Source organism: Myodes glareolus, chromosome 20, assembly GCF_982192425.1.
Source record: "Myodes glareolus chromosome 20, mMyoGla1.1, whole genome shotgun sequence".
NCBI lineage: Eukaryota > Metazoa > Chordata > Mammalia > Rodentia > Cricetidae > Myodes > Myodes glareolus.
Genome location: NC_142045.1, coordinates 41,864,152 through 41,888,541, shown reverse-complemented (window position 1 = coordinate 41,888,541; position 24,390 = coordinate 41,864,152). Strand labels below are relative to the sequence as shown.

The following is a 24,390-nucleotide window of genomic DNA, read 5'->3' as shown; positions in this document are numbered from 1 at the left end:
TTACACTCATACAAACGCAGAGACATGCATATAAGTAACAACAACAACAACAACAACAACTTTTTTTTAAGCTGGCATGGTGACACACATCTGCAATCCCAGTTCTGGCGTGATGAGACAGAAGAATCCCTGGAATCCAGTGGTTTAGTAGGAAATCCTGCCTCAAAAATAAATAGATAAATTAATAAATAAATTGTGGAGAGTGACTTCTGGTCTCCACAGGCACGCAAACACATGTACATGTGCACACCTTCATGCATACATGCACATATTTATGAAATTTATGAAATAAAAACAATAGATCTGGTGTGGTGATTCAAAGGGATAAAGCAATCGCCAGGAAAATCCATTGACCTGAGTCGGATCCCCAGGCCCACACAAAGATGGAAAGAGAGAACTGACTTCGCAAAGTGGTCTACTGACCCCCCCCACATGAACGTACCTCCCAAAATAAATAAATGTAATTTTTAAAGTCTTTAAATATGCATGCAATTTTTTTAAAAAAAAAAAAAAGAGAGAATTTTGGGGCTGCACAGATGGCTCAGCAGTTAAGAGCACTTGCTGCTCTTGCAGGGTTTGGTTCCCAGTTTGGTTCCCAGCATGCGTGCTGGGCAGTTCCAGTTCCAGAGGATCAGCAGGCATCCATATGCACATGTACACAGGCGTACACTTTTTAAAAAGGAGTTTGAGTTTTACGCTTTGGCACATAGTGTTCCTGCCCCCACCCCAGGCAACACAGATTATTAAGTGAAAATCTCAGTGTCGGAGGTGGGATACCTCCCTATGAGTTATTGGTCAGGGAACCTCCTGAAGCTCCTAAAACAATACAGATTATAGCCATTGCTCTTAGTTGCTGTATTTGGTACTTTTCTATTGCTGTGATAAACACCACGACCAAAACAGTTTATAGGAGGAAGGGTTTATTTGGGCTTGGGGTTCCATCACCATTGCGCTGAAGAGCCGTGGCAGCAAGCGGTGTGGCTGGACCAGCGAGCTGAGAGTTTACATCTTCAGACCCAAGCATGAAGCATGGGACTCAAATTGGAAATGCCATGAGTCTTTAAACCCTGGACGCGTGACTCAAGACTATTTCCTCCAGCAAGGCCACACTTCCTGAAACATCTCCAAACAGCACTACCGACTGGGGCCCACGTGCTCAAATACATGAACCTCTAGGGGACACGTTCATTCAAATCACCACAGCTGCCCCCGCCGGAAGAACGAGATGGTGAGACCTTGCTGCGAAGACACAAGGCATGTTGGTTGCAACCTTCCGGACAAGATGTTCCACCGTACATATCGCGTGAACGCGATGGGGTTTATCAACTACTATCTGAACAGATCTGAGGATGTTCTGCTGGAGGGAATTCATGCCTGCTGCTGTAAACATGACCTCAAGCCTCCCCAGCTTGGGAGGTTATAGGAGATCTGCTGATTGGCCAGTCTGGCCTGACCCTCAACAGAGCTTGCCCAGTCTGCTCCTACTGATTGGTTGTGACCTTCCAGCTTGATCATGCTCTCTATCTGCTGCTATTTATGCTTTTAATTCCGCTTGCTTGGTCACCCGTTCAAAATGGAATGCATGGCTATCATAGCCCGCTCTCTGGACTGTGTAGAACAATGTGTGACCTGAGTCTATCCATAGGAAAATCTAGGCTAGGGAACTCCACAGTGACAGTCAGCGGGTAAGGAGCTTCAGGGGTAGGAGGGAAGTATTTTTCTTTTTGGTTGTGAGCCTAGTTTATAGTGGCAGTGGGCCATCTCGCCAGTCTAGTATTTCCTTGTCTTCTCTGAGGTGATAGAGCAATGGAGAAATGTTGGGGTAGTTTGCCCATGGATGGTCCTATTCTCTCGCCTCTCACTGCCTTCTTATTCTCTACATCTATTGTTCTTGTTGTTCTGAGGAAAGGGGCTCAAGGAAGAACATTTCCTTGGGCTTATGGTTTAAGAAATGACACAGTCTATCTGTTGTGGAAGAGAAAAATACCATGGCGGGAGCATACGGCTGGTCACACTGCATCCACAGCTGGGGAGCAGGGAGAGATGAATGCCACTCAGCACTTTCCATTCTGGACCCTAGCTCAGGGCATGGTGCCACCCACATTCCAGGTAGTAATTACACCTCCGTTACACCTCTCTGGAAACACCGTCACAAACTCTCCCAGGGCTTTGTAGCCTAGGTGAGTCTAAATCCTGACAATCAATATTAATCATCACACTTCTGAAGACCTCTTAGTATGTGCGCAGACTGGAGACTGTGTCAAACACAGTACAAGGCACAAGGTCATATTTAAATGCCAGGCACGGCTCCTCAAAATGCAGCTAAGCTTTTACTGTCTGTTATCCTTATCCAAAATGAAAGAAGGGATGCGAAAACGCACAGCATCTGCCGGGTGTGGTGTTACATGGAGTGGCAGGTGCATCTCTGCACGTTGGAGGCCAGCCTAGTCTACATAGTGAGTTCCAGCACAGCCAGAGCTATGCAGAGAGACCCTGCCTCAAAAACAAACACATGAAACACACAAAGCACAAAGCACATACAGTCGATGTTGGCTTCTCTTAGCAGGCAACTGGCAAAATTAATCCCAGAGCTGGGAATAAAGCAACAGGGCCTTGACGCCAGGATCGCAGCTCCAAGTAAAGGAAGGGACTTCGGAAAGCAGAAGGAAGATTTAAATCACCCTCTGCTGAGGGTGGTAAAAGGTGGTAAAAGGGTACATAACATCCTTAACATCCTTTCTTAGGGTCCAGCCAGGCAGAAGCAAATGCCTCCAAACATAGAGTCCGCACCAGAAGCAAATTTTCTTAAGAGTAGTTAATTGATTAGTGTCTTCAGGAAAGCCTTCCCAGCGCACTGAAGCTCCCCACACTGTGATCATCTACGATGCTGGCCTCCACCAAGACAAAGGCAAAAAGATGCCACCCTAGTCCTGAAAGAGCTCATTGTCCTGTGGGGACACTGAATGAACAAGTAGTCACTGTACTTGCAGATAACCGCTATGGGAAGTGGGGTTTTGGACAAACAAGGTCAAGGTAAACTCCACCGAGAGTCAAAGGCCGCTTCCTGTGCCCGCTTGGGATGGATTGCGCAGAAGAAGGGATGGAAGATGAAATCTCTAGCCTGGGTGGAGAACAATGACCACCCCAGGAGGGCAGGACCACCCCCAGGAGGGCAGGACCACCCCCAGGAGGCCAGAGCCACCCCCAGGAGGGCAGGACCACCCCCAGGAGGATAGGATCACTCCCAGGAGGGCAGGACCACCCCCAGGAGGGCAGGATCACCCCCAGGAGGGAAGGACCACCCCCAGGAGGGCAAACCACCCTCAGGAGGACAGGATTACTCCCAGGAGGGTAGGACCACCCCCAGGAGGGCAGGATCACTCCAAGAAAGCAGGACCACCCCCAGAAGGGCAGGTCCACCCCCAGGAGGACAGAACCACCCCCAGGAGGATAGGATCACTCCCAGAAGGGCAGGACCACCTCCAGGAGGGCAGGATCACCCCAAGAAAGCAGGACCACCCCCAGAAGGGCAGGAACAGCCCCAGGAGGGCAGGATCATCCCCAGGAGGGCAGGACCACCCTCAGGAGGATAGGACCACCCTCAGGAGGATAGGACCACCCTCAGGAGGACAGGACTACCCCCAGGAGGGCAGTTTTCCATCCCTCTCCATCTTGAAGAAGCCGTCCACTCTGGGCTTTCTTGCTCCTTCTCTTATGCCCCTCTTCTCACCACGTGGCTGCCTATTGCAGTGGAACGGGTGTTTACTTGTCAACCTCCCTCAAATCCATTGGCTCCCTTCCTCCTTCTCTTCTCCACTATCTTCCTTCCAGAAACTGTTGAGATTTGTATCTTGTCTGCTCTGAGATTTTTTTTTCTTTTAAACGCTAATAAAATTATTCTCAAGCTTCCATTTAAGTCCATCTTAGAATTCTTTGACTAATGAGACTGAGATCCTGATTTCTCCAATATCACTTAGCAACCACCAAGGTGACTCCCCAAAGTACCCAGTAACAAGACAAGCAGTAGAAAACCCTTTTAAAAAACTACTTTAATAACAGTGGAAGGGAGGGTGGGGGGCTGGGCATGGTGTGAACTAGGTAGTAGATCTCCAACAGTTTGGTTTCAGGAAGCATCATATACTTTGAAAATTGTCAAATGTTTCAAGAGAGCCATCTCATCTAACATCATGCACAGACATGTGGCGAAAGAGACATTAACCATTAATTAATTCTTGTGTTGAATGGAGGCCGGGGCTGTAGCTCTATTGAGAGAGTGTTGGCCTAGCACACATGAAGCCCTAGGTCTGGTCCCTCGTGTCACTAAACCTGCTGTGGTGCTCCGTGCCTGTAATCTCAGCGCTTGGGGAATGCGGGCAGGAGGATCCGAAATCCAAGGTCATTTTGGCCACAAAGTCAGTTGGAGGACAGCCTGGGATATATGAGACCCCGTGTCAGGAAAAAAGGAAAAGAAGAGGAAGAGGCTAAATGATCCTTCCTCAGCAACCCTCAGCTGATTCCCTCCCAGGACTCAAACTATTCGTGGAAGACAGAGAGCATCCTGTTTGGCTCAGAGGAGCCAGGCTTGGGCCGATGTCCAGCCTCCACTGCAGCTTAGCAAGGTTGACTCCAGCAAGGAAGAAAGTGGGGAGGGCCACGCTGTGGAGCAAGCAGCTGTCAATTAGCGGCTGTAGGCTTCACCGGGGCTGCCAGTTGAAGCTGCCTGTGTTTCCTGGTGACACCTGAGCACAGGATGAGGCACGCTGACAGGGGGCAGAGGAAGCTCTGAGGGCCACAGAGCAGAACAGAAGAATGCCTAGGACAAGGACAGGACTGTGTAGTCACACCTCTGAGTGGGACACGCCTATTAGCCCCTCAGTCACAAGGAAGTCGCTTAGACTTTTCTAGACCTTAGGTTTTCTCATCTACAAAGTAAGGGGAAACAATTATATCTGTTTTGTTAGTGTTCTTCCGGGGGGCAGATGAGATATGGTAAATATTTTAGCTAGCATGAACACTTAATAAATTAAGGCTGTTAAATTATTAGTTTTAGTATCGGCAACAATCTGCTTTCGGGGATGAAAGATAACCAGATGGGATAGAAATGAAGAGGGGAGAGGGCGTTTAAAAACTGCACTGAAAGTAAATATCAGAAGAGGGCCATCATGAAAGATGATCATGACAGAATTATCCCGGTCACGCTTTCAGCCTTGGCTGTCTCACCGTGGACAAGAAGCCAGCGAAATCCACAAGATCGTATTTGCACAAATTCCAGCCAAACCAGTTCCTTGTCTTTGTCAACCTTAGCAGCTGCCTGTGGACTGTGGGAGTTTCCCTTTACCCAGAGCGCTGGTCTGATTGCTGGCTTCAGCTCCATGTCCTGACCCGACAAGATCGATCCGAATCTTTGATTAATCGTTCTCTCATTAGATGGCTTTTCCATTGTTAATGCCATCCATGCCTTGTGTATTTTGCTCACTCTTATAAATGAGAGCAGCAAGGAGATAGGAATGTTCAGAAGGAAAGCAAGATTTTCCTAGGCCCCATTCAGTCTGTCTACCTGTGAAATACAAATAGTTACATATATTTCACATAAAATTGTGATGGGTAAATGGATCCGAGACACACCTAGTGCTGTATCTGGTATTTAGAGAGTGCTTCAGATTCTCCCACGTCCTTCCTGTCTTCCACTCTGTCTCATTGTTTTCTTCTTGCTTTTTTTTTGTTTTGTTTTTTGTTTTTTGAGACAGGGTTTCTCTATGTAACAGCCCTAGTTGTCCTGAAACTAGCTCAGTAGACCAGGCTGGCCTCGAACTCACAGAGATCCACCTGCCTCTGCCTCCCGAGTACTTTAAACTCTTAAAATATCGCATTAACACATGCCTTGCTTATAAAGAGAATCTGCAGAGAGAAGATAATGAAGCACTAATGTCCCACAGTCCTATCTCCAAGAAGCCATCACTGTTAACCAAGAAACAAAGCCAAACAAAAATAGTACAAAGCATCAAGCTGGAACCAAAGCTAAGACATTAGAGACCAAGGTGGGGAGTGGGTACAGTGTCTAACCAGGATGGACAAAACCCTGGGTGTGATCTGCAACATCAATAAGCCAGGCATGGTGGCATACCCTGGTAATCCCAGCACTCATGAGGTGGAGGCAGAAAGTTCAGAAGAGCAGGGTCTTCCTCTGTTATACAGCAAGTTCAAGGCCAGCCTGGGCTACATGAGACCCTAGCTGTCAAAACAAACCAACAATGACAAAAATCCCCATTCATTTGTGAACTAAAGGCAATATCTCTCCTCTTCAAGATCTAACAAGCTCTATTACTTGGATTTCTTCCCCTAAGGCTAGAATCACCATTTTCCAGAAAATTAATGGTCTTACATGAACATCAGGGGAAAGACAGATAGAAAAGCCTTTCTGGATGGTTGCTTTCCTGCCGGGCAACACACATCCCGTCCAAACACACATCTGCCAGCAAACATTGATTAAGGCCTTGCGTGTGGCGGGCATGGCTGTAAATGCTAGAGGTGCCAGAGTGAGCAGGAGGGCAAATCCATCCTCTTACTGGAGAGAAAGACCCAGGGGGAAAAAATGAACACAGCAACAATAGATGCAGGTGTGACATGGAGAGGCGGACAAGCGCCCCGCGACTGTGACCGCATGGCTTTTAGCCCCTCTGAGCCTGCAACGGCTGAGCCTGAATCACAAGAAAGAAGCAGTCACACTAAGATCTGAAGAGCACAGCAAAGAGAGATCCGTGAGGGCGCAGCCCTGATGTGGGGATTGGAGTCTCTGTGTTCAGAGGGCCGGGAGGAGGGGCTGTGAGGCGATGTTAAAGCAGGGAAGCCAGGGGCCATGACACATGCCAAGGCCTGTGAGCATCTCCCAGGGAGCTGCAGAGGCCCGCAGACCTCCTCCAGAGCACCCAGCTCACTTGTTCAAAAGTTCCCTGAAGAGTCCCCTGTGCGGCCACGTTGAGACTTCCAGAGGTCTGGATTTTACTCACCGCAATAGGCAGCTTGGACTTCTTCCTTTTAGGCAGGAAGGGAAGCCACTAACGGGTGTTAAGCAGAAGAGGAATGAGATTTGAGTAATTTACCTAAAAGATCCCTCTAGCATCCCTGTGAAGGTCAGATTGCGATAGGGCAGCCGGAAACAGCTCAGTGGTTGTGTACTTGAGAACAAGCATGAGGTCTTGGGTTCAAACCCAGCGCCATATGAAAAGGCAAAGAAATGAAAAGTAAAGGAGAGGAGAGGAGAAGCAAATTACTATTCTTTTTGTTCTTCATTAAAGAGAATGTATGTTTGTGTGTGCTTACCTATCAGCATACAAACACACACACACACACACACACACACACACACACAGTATGAGATCACAGAATTAGACAAAGGAGTTGATTCTCTCCTATTTCGTGGGATATAGTGATTGAACTCAGGTCTTTAGGCTTGGTACATACTGCACATGCCTTCACGTCTCTCCGTGAAACACCTAGGAAGGAGATTCTAGTAACGAAATGTGAATGCCACACTGTGCGTGATTGTGCAAGTCCGTGATCTCAGCACGCGGGAGGCAGACACGTGAAGACGGCCACCAATGTGAGGCCAGTTTGGGCTACACAAGGAGTGTTAGGCCAGTCAAAGCTGTATATGGAAACCTTGTCTCAAAAAGCAAAAGTGAGGTGAAGCCCCCGGCAAAAGGGGCAAATAAACAAACATATCAGGCTCATACAGTAAAATATTACTGCACAGCAAAAGCCAAGAATCACTGACATACGCAAAAGCATAGATGGAACCCAAAACCATTCCGCTGAGTAGAGGGGAGGCTGTCAGGCCTTGGGGCTGGGTGGCTCACAGATAACTCCAGAGCTTGCAGCCTGCTATAGGACAACAACAAACAAACACACAAATGAGAGCGAAAGGGAAGGAAGCAGGGAGGGAGGGAAAAGGAAAAGGGACAGAAAAAGAAAAGCAAAAATGCAGTTAAGGCAGAAGTCTCTAGCGGGAAACAGCTAAAGGGAAGTTGCTTCATTTCTGTTGTTGTTTCTGTGGTAAAATTCTCTGAGTAAAGAAACTGAAGGGAGAAAGATCCCAGGGGAATATGGTTCCTCGTGGTGGAGAAGATTCCTGTGGAAGGCAGGAGCAGGAAGCTGGGGGGTCACATCGCATCCCCACACAGGAAGCAGAGAGAATGATAAACCCAGGGCCCTCCTCAGCTCTTGGGTCTCCATTTGCATAATTCAGGATACCCTGCCAAGGAATGGTATCTCCTCAATTACCCAGAAGCCCATCCCTCAGGTGATTCTGAATTTTGTCAAGTTGTTGACAAGTAACAACAGCTACCTCAGAGGGTAATAGCTGGGGATTTGGGAGCAGCAGAAATGTTCTGTATCTTAATTCATCCCTGCAAATGACCATCAGAACTCCACATTGTATACTTAGGATAAGAACATTTCAATATATGCTTCAACCAAAAACCAAACCCAAAGTTAAAGCAAACCAAACAAAAAACTAGTTTATCAAGAGGACTGACGTGGGAGGTGAAGTATGTTGTGAATATGCTTTATTGCCATTGGTTAATAAAGAAGCTACTTTTGGCCAATGGCTTAACAGAATAAAGCCAGACTGAAAGAGAGAGAGAGAGAGAGAGAGAGAGAGAGAGAGAGAGAGTAGGTGGAGCTGGAGGAAAGCCATGTAGCCACCCGCAGGAGACAGACGCCTCTGCTTGAGCCCACCAAAACTTTGCCAGTAGGCCATAACCTCATGGTGATGCACAGATTAATGGAGATGTGTTAGTTTAGGATATAACAGCTAGCTAGAAATATGCTTAAGCTACTAGTCAAACAGTATTGCAAATAATATAGTTTCTGTATGACTATTTTGAGTCAGGGCAGTCGGGAAATGTACTAGCAGCCTCCCTCAATAGAGGACTTTAAAAATATATATATTAGAAGAGCCACCAAGGTGAATCACTGGGTAAAGGTACTTGCTGCCAAGCCAAACAGACTGAATTTTACCCCTGGGCAAGTGCAAACATGTTCTCTGGCATCCATATGTGTGCTGTGGCATACACACAATAAATAATTTTTTAAAATGAAGCAAATCAAAACAAAACAAAATACCAAGATCTAGAAAGAACATGTGACTGTTGGAGCTATTATGTATTGCTTGAGGGGACACGATAAGAAACGACAATCCTGCTTTGGAAAACCATTTGGTGGTTTTGTATAAAATATGGTATTTACCACTGGATCTGGTAACGCATCTTAGATAGCTACCTAGGAGAAATGAAACACCTAAAGACTTGTATGACTGTTTCCAGCCATTTTATTCATAACAGTACTTCAGCAGAAAGGTCATAGCCCTGACAAGGTATGCTCTAGAGCCATGGGGAGAGGGACAGAGGGATAGTCCTGGACTGGGGATATGCTCTGGAGAGAGCACCTAAGGCCACTGATGATGACATAGAAGAGAAGGGTTGAGACGATTCATGGGCTGGGGCTGGGGCTCAGTGAGAGAGAGCTAGTTCAGATGCGCAAAGCCCTGGGTTCAGTCTCTAGTAGTGCTACATACTCTAGGCATAGTGGTACATCCCTGTACTCCCAGAATTTGGTGGAAGGCAAGAAGATCAGAAGTTCAAGGTCATCCTCAGTTATATAGCAAAGTTGTATCTGGGCTAAATAAGACCCTGTATTGAAAAGAGGAGGAGAAGGAGAAGAATGAGGAGGAGGAGGAAGAGGAAGAAGAAGAAGAAGAGGAGAAGAGGAGGAGGAGAAGAAGAAGAGGAAGAGGAGGAGAAGGAGAGGAAGAGGAGGAGGAGGAGGAGGAGGAGGAGGAGGAGGCGGCGGCGGCGGCGGCGGCAGCAGCAGCAGCAGCAGCAGCAGCAGAAGAAGAAGAAGAAGACTGGCCAGATGGTTGAGCAGGTAAAGAAAGGCACTTCCCACCAAGCCTGTTCGACCTGAGTTTGACCCCAGAGATTCACATAATGGAAAGAGACAGACAATGGAAAGAACACTCAAGTATTCTCCGACCTCTACTCATGTGTTGTGGCCTGTGGACGTGCACACAAAAAGTTAATAATTTAAAGATAATAAAAACTTTTCGAGCAGGGCCATGGTGGTACACACCTTTACTCTCATCACTCAGGAGGCAGAGACAGGTGGATCTCTGAGTTTGAGCCCTGCAAGTTCCAGGACAGCCAGGGTTGTTATATAGAGAAATCCTGTCTTGAAAAACCATACCAAAACAAAAAGCCTTTTTGAAAAAGAATGTCTCTTAACTTTTTGGCATAGGCAACCTAATAATAGATGATGATGTCATTGACAGTGCTGTAGATTACTGGAAAGATGTGGCTGGCGTTGGTGGTCTTCCAAAGCTCCTCATTACCGTGCAGACGGCTGTGACAGCGGCTGGACTTACGGCCATGTTAGCAGCAGATTTCTGGCAAAGACGTTTCCCCCTCAGATACAAACTCCTGGAGCTCGAGAGATGGCTCAGAAGTTAAGAGCCGTTAAGTGTTCTTCCAGTGAACCTAGCACCCACATGTGTAACTCACAACCATGTGCATTTCACGTCCCAGGGAATCTTATGCTCTTCTCTGGCCTTTGCAGGCTGTTGTGGGAGTATCTTCTGCTGCCTCAGCCAATAGTCGCTGGAGCAGGAGCCGGGACCAAGCGCCGGAACCAAGAGGGCCTGATCTGGGATCTGTGGCTCTTTTTAAAAGAGAAATATACCACGCCCCAGTGGGCTGGTATTTCAGCGGCTATTGGCTGACGGAGCGGAAGATGCTCCCTGCTGCACTGTGGGCTCGTGCTTCAGCGACTATTGGCTGAGGCAGCGGAAGATACTCCACAACAGCAGGCACCTGATACATTAGCGTGTGCATGGAATTTGGGGGCGGTGCGCTAGTTCCCCCCAAATGACATGGAGGCTTATTATTAATTATGAAAGTTTAGCTTACAGTTTAGGCTTGTCCCACTAGGTCTCATAACTTAAATTAGCCCGTTTATATTAATCTACGTTTGGCCCCTTGGCTTTTTACCTCTCCTTCCATCTTACACCTCCTGTTTCCTTTCTGTGACATCTGACATCTCTATTGCACCTAGATTCATTACCTCCTCCTTTTCCTCCTCCTCCTCTTCCTCCTCCTCCTCCTCCTCCTCTTTCTTCTTCTTCTTCTTCTTCTTCTTCTTCTTCTTCTTCTCCTCCTCCTCCTCCTCCTCCTCCTCCTCCTCCTCCTCCTCCTCCTCCTCTTCTTCTTCTTCTTCTTCTTCTCTCTCTCTCTCTCCTGTCTGAAAGTCGGCACCTTCGCAAGAACACATATTCACAGTGTGCAAAAAAAAAAAAGATTATTTCACCACACAATTGGTACACAGACAAACACATAGTCAAAAGACAAAAATGTATCGAATAAAGTAAAAGACAAACTTTTAATCTGGTCAAGTGGGAGCTGTTGTAACGAGATGGGCCAGTAGACTATCAGTCACAAGACTTAGGTCTGTAAAATACTGGATTCAGTGTAATTTTGTGTCTCTGTAGAATTATGGGCCGTTATGAGAGAAAGAACGGGAAAAGAAGGTCAACAAGATGGCGCTGGGGCCTGGTGGTTTCGTTTCCGGAGCCCGGGAGGCAGGAGGAGAGAACTCACTTCAGAAGGCTGTTTTCTGACCTCCACACATGTGCGGAGGCACTGTACACTCACAAAGAAAGAGAAAAAGGGAAGGAAGGACAAATTTTAAAAAAAGTTTGTTTTTAAGAGAGCAATATGTAGAGTTCTGTACTAGAATACCTGTACTGAGGGCAAGAAGTTCCTGTCAGCATGAGCCAGCTGGGGCTACATAGTGAGTTCGAAGCCAGACAGATCCACTTATACTGACTCTGACCCAAACCAACCCAACTCAAACAAGAGTGAAAGACTTTAGGGTGGGAAGAAGCCATAGCGCATATGTAGATGTGCCCCTGCCCTCCTCCCACCCTATGCTGCAGTGCTTGTGTGGGTATCACTATGGCCCCCTTGTCCCAAGCCTTGATGTGTGTTTGAGGTCAGAAACAGATTGCAATTCTCCTACCTCATAGGTCCTAGGGTTCAAACACAGGCTTGGTGGCAAAAGCTTCTGCCCTTTGAGCCTCTAGGCAGCCCTGTGTGATCATTCATCAGCTATTCATTCCTATGTACCCCAAAATGTACACAGATACACAGTCCTATAGATAAGGACTTTGAAAGAATTTTATTGTTTGGGGGTCTCTGTGAGGGGACAAGGAGATAAATGTGGTTAGTTTTGAGTCAGTGTCTCTTGGGAGACCACTGTTGAAATGTGGGCCAGGGATGTGGTTATCTGAAGGCCTGTCTAGAGCTCTCAAATCTGCTTTCCAGTTTGGTGAGTCACAAGCAAGCCGCTGCTGGCTGTGGGTCGGAGAAGTCAACCCCTCAGCGACCATGCCACAGGGCTGTGTTAGCAGCCAGCTCCCATCAGAGCAAGTGACTTAAGATACAAGATGGAAGCAGCAGTGCCATTTATGACCTGACTTCAGAATTCACGGTCACTCCCACAATATCCAATCAGCAATGTGGGCTCACCTGGGAAGTGACGATGGGGGGGGGGGGGGGGAGGCACTGGGGATCTATCCCTTCAGAGGCTGCCCGTAACTCCTGTTGGTTTTAAGTTTGCCACACAGTAAGAGTACAAGACAGAAATGTTGTACACTTGATAAGCTGACAGACTTAAATGCTATCCACAGCAAGTAGCCTCGTCCATGCTCTCGACGCTTCTGTGGCTGGGACTTTGTTGACCTTCTACGGCTCAGCAACATCTTTAGTAAGGACCCTCTGGATACGTCACTTCTCCTGTCCTGCCAATACTTCTTCCTGTTTTGCTTGCATTTAATGGACACAGTCTTGAAATGTTAAGGAATAAAAGCCTAGGCAGCTTTGCTGATAAAACAAAACAAACAAATAAAGAGTATAACTCAGTTGATGGAATACTTGTCTGGAGAAAGTGGGCTTGGTGGCACACACACAGATTGTTGGGTACAATCCCAACCCTCAGGGAGTGACACAGGAGAACGAAAAGTTCAAAATTACCATTTACCACATATTGAGCTCAAGGTCAGTCTAGGATACACAAGACCGTGTTAGAGAGAGAGGGAGGACAGAGGGGGAAGAGAGGGAAGGAGGGAGGGAGGGAGGGAGGGAGGGAGGGAGGGAGGGAGGGAGGGAGGGAGGGAGGGAGGGAGGGAAGAGACCAAGAACAAGTGGACCAGGCTTGGTGTTACATGCCAACAATCATAGTACTTGGGACACTGGGGCAGGAAGACGGTTGCAAGTTTGAAGTCTGCCTCAACAAAGTGAAAACCTGTCTCAAGAGAGGAGATGAAAGAGGAGGGGAGCGGGGAGAGGGGGAAGGTACGAGAGGAGAGGAGAGGAGAGGAGAGGAGAGGAGAGGAGAGGAGAGGAGAGGAGGGGGAGGGGGAGGGGAGGGGAGGGGAGGAGAGGAGAGGAGGGGGGAGGGGAGGAGAGAAGAGGGGAGGGGAAGAGGGGAGAAAAAACCCCATGCTGGCAATAGTGTCATGAGCAAAATATCCCCATATGTCTGTGGCTCCAGGTTTAATGAACAATTCAACCAATTTGGCAAACAAGATGAAAATAACTTGAAAAATAAACTTTAAAAAAGCAAGAACTTTTTCTTAACACTGGTAGGGTTTATGATGAATATATAAATATTTAAGTAAATCACACACATTGTATTAACGGTATTTTTGTATAAAGAAATCTGTATATTTAGTGATTTAAGTATTTGTAATATTTCAAAGAATATGGCCTCTTGAAATATGTTAGACATGCAGCCCTTATTTAAAATGCATAATCTAAGTAATCGATTTACATTTGTGATTTTAAGTGGAACTATTTCAAAATGTAAGTGCAATATTAGACATGTGTAAGAATGTAAGATTAACATATTTATAAGATTAATTTATTGGCTATATATGAATCACTTAAGTACTCCGTGAAGATTTGTTAGTCACGCAACTGAAGTACTCAACAAAATAAATTGAATATATTCAATTTATAAATGCAGTTAAAATATTTAAAGTAGGCTAATTAAGGGAATTTGTAAACGTGACCAAACATCAATCAAATGCCCTCTTAAAATGATTGTTTAAATTTAGCCGTATCTATAAAATTTATGTTTAATTTATAACGTAACAGAAAAACTCTCTAGGGTTTTGATTTCGTAAAGTTAAAAGACACTTTTCAAAACTAAGTAACAGGCAGGAGAACTGCTCAGCGGGTAAGAGCACCCGCTGCTCTTGCAGAGCCTTGGAGATTGGTTCCCAGCACCCACCTCAGACTCAAACCTGCACGCGCATCCAGCTCCAGCGGCTCTGAGACCCTCTTCCGGCTTCCATGGACACCCAGGACACATGTGGCATTCATACACACACACACACACACACACACACGAATAAAAACGATTTTTAAAAAATATATAGTAAATATTTGAGAAAAACACTAACTGCTGAAAAACAAAACAAAACAAAAAGCAGCCAAGAGATGGTGGTGCTCGCCTTTAATACCAGCACTAGGAAGACGGGGGCAGGTGGATCTCTGAATTCAAGGTCAACCTGGTCTACAAAGCAAGTTTCAGGGCAACCAGAGGTGTTACACAGAGAAACTCTATCTTGAAATAAAAAAGTTTAAGTAACGTTTTTTATTTGTTTGTTTGTTTTTGTTTTTTGATTTTTTTTGTTTTTGTTTTGGTTTTAGGTATTTAGAGACAGGGTTTCCTTGTGAAGCCGTGACTGTCCTGGAATTTGCTTCATAGAATAAACTGACCTCAAACTTGCAGCGATTTGACTGCCTCTGCCTCCTCAGTGCTGGAATTAAAGGTGTGCGCATCACTACCTGCCTACAAGCAACTTTTGAATAGTGTTTTTAAAGTTTGTTTTTAGATTATGTATTTTATATGTGGGGGAAGGGTGCACAGAGCTCTAGTGGAGGTCAGAGGACAACTTTTGGGAGCTGGTTCTCTCCTTCCTTCCACCATGTGATCCTGGGAACTAAACTCTCGTGGCCAGGCTTCTCACTTTTACGAATAATCTTTCATGTACGTTTGAGAGCTGGGTTGGAGCTTAGGTAATAGAGTGCTTGCCTCGCATGCCTGTAGCCCTAGGTTTGAGCCCCAGCTCTGCAGTCCATGCACGTACTCAGGAGATGAAGGCAGAAGATTAGGCATCATCCTGGCTATGTACTGAGTAGAACACTTTGAGCTATAGGGGACCCTGCTAGGAGGGGAGAGGCAGAGGAGGAGTTCTTTCCACTGATGTTCTAGGCCTGGACTGAGTGAGCTTGGCCTGACTCTCCTTGATACCAAGGCCAAGGGAGTGGGGAGGGGAATCAGGGAGCCACTCCCTTGCCTGGCTGCTGTGGTTCCCTCCTCTCATCAGCAGGGTGCCCCAAGTAGGTAATAAGTGAGACACTTGCCTCATTACCAGCTTATAGCACGGCGCTTGCTCTCCCAAAAACAGCCAAGTGCATGTCATAACGGTCTGTCTTTTATTGTCGTTTGATTGTCCAAGGGAGTCCTAACTGACCTACAGGACTGACTAATTGTGGCTGCACTCAGCAGAGTATAGTGAAAGCCTGCAGAGCCCTTCCCATAAAAGGTGCCAGCTCATTACACTTCGCATAAAAGGTGCCAGAGTATGGTCAGTCACTTAAGACAAGAGGGCACCCAGTTATTGGTTGATAGTGGGTGCAGAGCCCCACACGGAGTTCTGCAGTTTGCTATGAACTTCCCTCAAGGTCTAACCTCTGGCCGTGCTGCTTTTCTGGAGCAGATAGATGTCTCGGAAGTCTGTGATGTCTGGAGGAAGGAGTGACTTGGATTTGAGGTGGCGGATGTCTGCATATACACCTAGCATCTGCCCGTTGCCTGGGTCCAAGACCCCTAGATAAAACTTAGGTTTTAGAATCCACTATAACTTCCCAGTTGGGATGTCTCCTGAGGGCCTTCTGTTCCTTCCCCAGCCCCCAACCTCAGAGGTACCTGGTGTGGTCTAAGGTTTTCTTCTATAATCCAGGAGGCAAGTCCTAAGTCCAGAAACTTCCAACTGAATAACACTTTTGGTTTGTTTCCTAAGAAGGGGCCTAAGTGTTTAAGGGATCTTTGTTTCTTCTTAACTTTCTCTTCCAAGATCTGGAGTGTCTATTCAGCCACCAGCCTTTAGGCTCTTCCTCAGCAACTTGGATAAAAAGCGAACCCACCACAGTGGTCCAGGCCCTTTCATCCTCAACCACTACTGTCTTCTCCTCCTTCCCATGGTCTTGAACAGCTGGGATTCTGGGAGCCACATCATTCCCCTGGGCACTAAGATCTAAGCCCAGGGGTGGTAGCTGAAGAAGGCCGTTCAATCTTGTGTCATTGAAGGTATGGTTTGAGTCCTGGGGCACAAGAGGAATTGCACACACCGGGTCCAAGATGCAGCAGTAACGTTTCTATACATCCACTGAAACTCACTTTACATATCATGAGTTGGGCTTTGAAGGGGGTGAGCAGGGTCTTTCTTTCCCTTCTCCTTTCCAGCCAGTGGTTTCTGTGAGAATTGCTAGACGACATGGTCACACCTGCTAACCAGTGAATGCTGGGAGAATTCTTATCTAACAGGCGAATGAGAAAAGGCAGTCAATGTCTCTTTGGATACCAAAGGGAAACTCCGGATCTATTGATGCTCTGGTCTTGAGAAATAGAGGCGAGAGGAGGTAGGGGAGAAGGAGAAGGGAATGATGAAGCAGATAGAAAGAGAGAGGGTCACAGGGCTCAGAGGCATTTCTGCCTTTGGGTGCCCTAAAATAAGGTAAAAGCTTTATCGTAATAATTTCCCTTTTTCCTTAACCTAAATTGAAGGTGGTTTATTGTTGTTGCTTGTTTATACTATTAAAAAGGTGCTAACTAACCCAGGCCTTGTGGCATAAATTTATAATCCCAGTTACTTAGGAGGTTCAGATGGAAGGATCACAATCCTAGGTCATCCTGGGCTGCAGAGCAAGTTCAAGGCTGGCTCTAACAACTTAGTGAGATGTGTTTCAAAATAAAAGCGAACAAAAAGAAAAAAAAAAAAAAGGACTGGAGATTATGGTTCAGCCACGAATGCTTGCCTGATAAACAGGAAGCCCAGGGTTCAAGTCCCCATGCAGGGGTGTGTGGGGGTGGTGGTGACAGGGGACAGAGGACAGGGTGCCTCTTGACCAACTGCAATACAAAATTTGCCTCACACTTGCTGTCTTAAAATAATATAAATTTAGCTAAGTGTTTGGCACTGGCCTGTGGTCCCAGCACTCAGAAAGCAGAGGCAGGGTGATCAGGAGCTCAGGGTCATTTTAGGTCACACAGAAGTTTCCCGCCCAGTCTGGCCTGCAGGGAACCTGACTTGAAAAGGGACAAAAGAGCCGACGTAAACCGGGAGGTGGTGGCGCACTCCTTTAATCCCAGCACTGGGGAGGCAGAGGCAGGCAGATCTCTGTGAGTTGGAGGCCAGCATGATCTACAAGAGCTAGTTCCAAGATAGGCTCCAAAGAAACCCTGTCTCGAAAAAAAAAAAGAATGTAATTAATTCCTTTTAATGTAAATTAATTATTTTAGTCCAAAATCAAGGTGTCAACACACCCCTAATCCTGCCTGAATCCCGCAGGAAGGACTCTCTAGCTTTGGGTGGCCGTGGGCTGTCCCTGGCATTCCCTGTAGCTGAATCCCTTTATTTCTGCCTTGTCCCTCTCCGTGTCTCTCTGGGATTTCCCATGTTGCATGCATGTGTGTGCCCGCAGGCGCGTATGTGTGCTCACGTGCACAAGCCTGTGCGCACATACATGCACACGCACATGCACACACACACACACGCACCCACGCGCACACACACACACTCACCGATTTCTTGTACCGATTCCAGTCACCGGGTCTCCTGCAGCCTCTCCATGATGGGACTAGAGGTTTATATCACTGTGCCTGGTCACTTCCCTGATTCTTCTCCTGTGTGCCTTTCTCCTGATCATAATTTAGGGAGACAAGAGAGGTGTAAGAGAGGATCGAATAAAGCAAGGATGATGATGACGATTACCCTTGAATTTTATTTGTATCTACTGCTGCTTGTGCTTTGTTAGGAAAGTGACCTCGACTGTCTGTCACTAAGCTGTTAGGAATTCTCTGGTTTTAGCTGAACACCTAAATGAAGTTTCTCATTTTATCGAGGAAAACACAAAGGAACCTCCATCCCCTCGTGAGACTTCTTGGCTCTGTGCTTCCTCAGACACAGATGTTCAAAAAGCATCAACCCTTCTCACGGTGCAAAAGAAAATTCAGGGCCTGATGCAATAAATATTTGCTGTTATGCTATGTGACTGTCTAAATAGGCACCATTTCTGCCTTTGTCTCCTTTAAGTCGCAATGCTTGAGTTGCAGAATCACCACTTGAGCAAGGCCTTTACGTAATATTTTTGTATTCTTGGCCTTGGATGGTAACTAAGTCTCTTATAACTAAAGGGGCCTTGTTTGCTTTAGTGGAATCTGCCCACCTTCGAGATCTAGAGGTTAACTAACCAGCTCGCCTCCCCCACACCTGCCCCAGAGGGCTTTGCTTTGTTGGTTTCCTGCCAGCTTTTACTTTCAAGTTGAAAATAGTTCTTTTTGCCTGTTTTTCTAGAACACAGAATTCATTGCCTACCCCTGGATCCTCGCCAGCAGTGTCCCCTCTCGTGTTTTTGAAGCTGAGATGAATGTTGCAGCATGGCCCGGTAGGCTCGACCCACAATGGGAAGTCAGGCAGTTAACAGACTGGATAGCAACACCAGGGCTTTGCTCTGCCTAGGGAGGCCCATCGGTGAATGGGATTCTGGGAACACAGGAGAGCATCCAGGGTGGAATCCCCAGGACTGGACTGGAGAAATCCCATTAGGTAAAGTTTACCTGAGTTTCCTGTTGCCCTCAGAAAGTCTTTGGTGGTCTCTACCACAGAGAGGCACTCTCCCTCTCCCCCTTTTTTGGGACAGAGTGTTTGTAACGGGTTCTGTGTTTCCCCTCATTTTCAGTTCCTCTTTTCCCTCTACCTGCGCAACTCCGTCTGCCCCCTTTCTGTTAGCGCAGAACTCTCTGCTCGCCTCCCACAGGACAGAGGTCTCAGCAGAGTGCATCCATGCAGTCCATGGGCCAGATGCTGGCTCTGTTGACTGACCTTGGGCCATTCCTTTACCCTTTAAGTTACTTCCTAGGACAATTTTAGTGGGTGTGTATTTAATTGCCATTCTGATTTGGATGGGACTGTAGAAGCACATGGACAGGGAGGTGCTGTGGACTCTCCACGTAGCCTCCCCCAGAGTACCATCTTTCAAAACTACAGTACAATGTGACAGCTGGGATGGTGTCATGGCTACAGTCGGGACTGATGGAAACCTGGTCATTACAAGGTCTCTCACGTCGCTCTCACAGCCACACGGCCTTCTCTCTGGCCTAGATTCCCTCGTTATCTCCGGCAGCCGCTGATCAATTTTCCCTTTCTGCAATTTTGTCATTTCTACGGTGCTGGGTAAAGGCAGTCACCGCGTATGGAACCTCTGGGTACCCTTTCCCCTCCGCACACAGCTCTGGAGACTCATGTGCACACGGGAGCGGGTTGTGTCTGCCGAGTGACGGCTGTGCTGTGGTGTTAGTATGGCCTGTTTAACTGTTCATTCATTGGAGGACATCTGGGTTGCCTCCAGTTGGGTCTATTACAAATAAAGCTGCTACCAACATTCGCTATTGGCTTTTATAGGAAATGCTAGTTTTCCTGTCTTTTGGGTAAATGTGGAAGTGTAATTAGTGGGCCATATGGTATTTGTATGTTTGTGTTTGTTTATGTGTTGCATTTATTTGTTTGTTTGTGGTTCTGGTAGCTGAAGCCTAGGCCTTGAGCATGCTAGACAGGAAGTAAACATTCAAAATACCTTCAGGACATCCTTGAAATTCACCAAATCTTCATCCTTCCACTAGGGCAAATCCTAGGCCCTGCTTACTTGACTTTGCCATATTTTAATTTTTAAAAATTATTACTTTTCATTTATTTATCATGGTGGTGGAGAATGCATGTATAGAACTTAGGTAGAGGTCAGAGGACAACTTGCAAGAGACTGGTTCTCGCCTTCCACACTGTAGGTCTTCAGGGATTGAACCCTGACCATCCAGCTCGGTGCTTTGCCCTGTAGGTCACCTTGCTGACCTGTTTTAACTTTGTACGAAACTGCCAGAGTGTTTTTCAGAGGACCATTTTTCCATTCTCACCACAATTAAGAGGAAGGGGATCAGTGACTTTTTTCAAGGACTGAACGTTCAAGGACTTGCTGAAGGTATTTTGAGTTGTTCACGTCTTGTCTTAATAAACCTCCCTGTGGGATGAACCCTTCCATCTTGCCAGGAACTGCTACCTAACTTGGCAGTCTACAAAAGAAGGCTTCTCTCCACACCAGCCCTGACCCTGGTTGTAGACTTTCAATCTCCAGTTTGAGAAGGCAAAAACCGGCCTTGCCAGACTATGACGCTGTCACCTTTTAATCTTTGTCATTTGTGGCGACATCTCACTGGGGTTTGGTCTGCGCTGTACCTTGATGACTGAAGATGCTGAACATCCGTCCATGGGCTTGCCTGCCTGAGAAACACTCTCTGTGGGATGTGCCTGTGCTTAGTTTTCTAACTAAATTGTTTTAATTGTTCAGGGTTTAATAGTATTTTATATATGTATATATGTGTGTATGTATATCACCACTACTCCTACATACACACATACACACACATGCACACATTAAATTATGTATCTTTTATTTTTTTTTATTTCTTTTTTTTATTTATTTATTTTTTTAAGTTTATTAAATTATGAAAGTTTTCATTTCCGCCCCTCCTCCCAACACCCTCCCACTGTATCTTTTATTTTATAAGTCACCTCCTATAGTGCTGAGGTTACAGGTACACATCCTCTGAGGCAAGCGTTCTATTAACTGACCCATTATCAACCTCATGTTTTCTTCCCCTTCTACACAGGAGACTTTTGTTGGACTTGACAGTTCAGAAATACTTTTACGAATCCGTAGTTTATATTTTTACTCTCCTTTTTTTGCAGAAGTTTTAATTTTGAGAGATCCGATACATTAACATTTTTTCCTTTAATACTGGGCAGTGGTGACACACACCTTTAATGTCAGCACTTGGAAAGCAGAGGCAGAGGCAGAGGCAGGCAGAAATAAATAAATAAAGTTTTCCCCCTTTAAGGTTCGTGCCTCCCATATGGACTATGGGAACACTTTTATATAAGTTTGCTTCTACATATTTTTAATTAGTCATTAAGTCCCGCTTCACATCCCTGCTTTCTAAAATAGGTCATAGTCTGTGGAGTACTCTGTCTTTCCATTCTTTCTCAGAGAGCCACTGAGATGCTGACTCAAGTCACTGATATCACACTGTGCACGCAGCTCCTGATCATGTGACTCTGACTACGGAGTGAGTCAGTCCAGTGCTGTCCCTGAGAACGCGGCCTCTGGAGCCAGACTGCCTTGGATCACACCTCATGCCATCTCAAAACAGCCTTGTGATTTTTAGTGCGTCCCTGGAGCCCCTGAACCTCGCATTTTCACAACACACACATCTTCATAAAAAATAATAACACTCCACAAGGTTGTCCTGAGAGGTAAATGGAATACTGTGTGTAAAATGCTCAGCATGCCGGGCGGTGGTGACACACGCCTTTAGTCCCAGCACTCGGGAGGCAGAGGCAGGTGGATCTCTGTGAGTTCGAGGCCAGCCTGGTCTATAAGAGCTACTTCCAGGACAGGCTCCAAAGCTAGAGTGAAACCCTGTCTCAAAAAACAAAACAAACAAACAAACAAGAAACTCGAACCAAACCCAAACGAACAAAAGTCCAGCACATTGTCGGGCAAATACAGAGAAAATAATAACGACTAACCATTAGCATTCTTCCCATGAGTATACCCCAGGCACGACTCTCTTTCCCCAGAGTCCTTTATCTCTTTCTTTTCTCAATATTTCTTAAGATTTATTTTTATTATTTTATGTGGATGAGTGTTTTGCATGCATGTCTGTGTACCACATGAGTGCCTGGTGCCCAAGGAGGTGGTTAGCCTCCATGTGGGTGCTGAGAATCGAACCCAGGTCCTTTGCAACAAGTGCTTTTAAGCACTAAGCCAACTCCCCAGCCGCCTCTCTCTCTTCCTTACCTCTTGGTAATCCAGTTCCTCCGTGAAACTTACCCAGTCAACCTCATTTCATATTTGTGTTACAACGTTTAACACTCCCCTCTGTCCTAATCTCTACATGACCATGGGTCTCCTGTGGGCATGCCGTGCCCCGCCCTCTTCAGGGTGTAGCTCTATGCTATGGAAACTCAACCTGTTTCTAACATACTGATACTGGGAGTCTAACGGAAAAATTAAACATTTTTATACATTTGCCTACTTGGTTATTTATTTTGTGTCTGAAGGTATGTCTCCGTCCTTTGGTATGTGTGTGGAGGTCAGAAGGAAGCTGTGGGTTCTCTCCTTCCACTGTTTGGGTCTTGGGGATTGAACTCAGGTCACCAGGCCTGGCTAGCAGACACTGTTACCAGCTGGCATAGCACATTCCTTTAACGTAGTTTGCAAAAAACAATTTGGAAAACAAATCTTGCAAAACCTTAAACACAAGGCTGGGGAATCTATGCGGTTCCCTAGCTCAGGGTTTGTTCGCCTAGCCTGTGGGACGTTCTCCCTGGGATCACAGAACCTAGAACCATAGAAAACAAAACAAAACAAACAAAAACCCTCATCCCCTCTGACACAGAGTTTTACATTTTTCCAAGGAATTTAAAACTGGTCAGTCATTTGAAAGAAAAAAAAAGTGCAATAGAAATACTTATTTGTAAAAAGATAAGTACTTAGAAAATTATAAATGCCAATAAGAAAAATATCAGGAATCATGACAAATTCCGTTTATATGGTGGAATATTATACTGTCAATACAATTTTAAACAAAATTGCTTCATGGGTTATATGGCTGTAAAGGCATTTCTTTATAATTGCAAAAAATAACCTTGAAGCTCAACCAGTGGATAAATTAAGTTGTTAAAACCCAGAATTACAATGACTTCATTTGTTTAAACCAACGCCTGTGCATGCATGCACCAAAGACACAGGACAGGAACGGGAATGGTCTTCTGGTAATAGCTGTTTGGTGATTTTCATTATTATTTTGACATAAGAAAACAAGAATGAGGACTGGAAAGATGGCTCAGCTGGTAAGGGTGCCCGCCACCAAGTCTAACCGGGTTCGATTCCTGGAACTCATGGGGCTGAAAGAGAGAATTCACTCCCACAAGCTGTCTCCTGACTGTCACACCAAGCCTCGGCACACTCAGTGCCCATCTCCCACACACAGACAAAAAGAAAAACAAATGCCAAAAAAATGTCCTAAGGCAAATAAAAATGAAAGCTATAATCTCCTGTGAGTTTTTATTGTTTGTTGGCCTTTTCCCATTATAGTTTAAAATAGGGTCTTACATGTTTTTCAGGCTGGCCTCAAGACCAATCCTCCTGCCTCAGGCTCCCAAGTGTTGGGGTTACAGACATGTAGCATGACAGGGAACCATAATCTTTTCCTACTGTAATTAGATGCCGCCTTCATGGGTTACTTTTATGACCTGCATCAAAATGATAAGAAGAACCGAGGCTGCAGTGACCTTTCTGCTTTTTAGTGTGACTTTCACAACACTGTTGAACTTTCTTCAGGTCAGAGACTTTAAAAAACGTCTTTTGAAAAGCACATACTTATCATGCCAAACATAATGGGTGTCTTATGACGGTTTGCTCATGTAAATAACACACTTTGATCATCATAATCGCCCATTACCCTCTTTGTTCCGTCTCCCACCTTCCCATATCTTTCACCTTCTACCTTCCTGTCTTTTTTTTATTTACGTTTTTGCATAATAAAAGAAAGTATGGAGTATTTGACTTTCTGGGTCTGGCTTATTTTGCTTTGAACTAAAGCGGGACAGAGGGATGGGGAACCTATGGAGGTATGGGGGAAGGAATGGAGTTTTGCACCCCCAAAGCTAGTTGAAGCCTTTAGGCAGCTGGGAGTAAGGACTCTAACACAAACAGTGTTTGTTTCAGGCATCTCTCCCCGAGAACCTGCAATTTTCTAGGCAACTCAACAGAAACCCTCTTCCAGTCAAAGGGCGTGGCCTAGGTTGCTTGTGTAACTCTGGTGGCCCCTGGTTTCCTCTTCCCAGATTGTAATTCCGCCCAAGGTGCCTAGGAGCCACTCAGTAAACCCAGAGATCGACAGAGACCGAGCAGGTACCACCCCTTAGGAGCTGCA

General features: G+C 46.0%; 1 long non-coding RNA gene across 2 annotated transcripts; it reads right to left on the bottom strand.

Moving 5' to 3' along the window:
* Nucleotides 1–11,245: 11,245 nt before the first annotated feature.
* LOC125394047 (uncharacterized) lies at nt 11,246–22,317 on the bottom strand. 2 transcript variants are annotated; one of them, XR_014999336.2, is made up of 3 exons: nt 22,251–22,317; nt 17,923–18,039; nt 11,246–11,306 (listed from the first exon to the last, which is right to left on the bottom strand). It is a non-coding gene; the product is annotated as an uncharacterized LOC125394047 (long non-coding RNA). The 2 variants fall into 2 exon arrangements; XR_015735731.1 differs by lacking the exon at nt 11,246–11,306 and adding an exon at nt 11,380–12,932.
* Between the last annotated feature and the right edge of the window lie 2,073 nt (nt 22,318–24,390).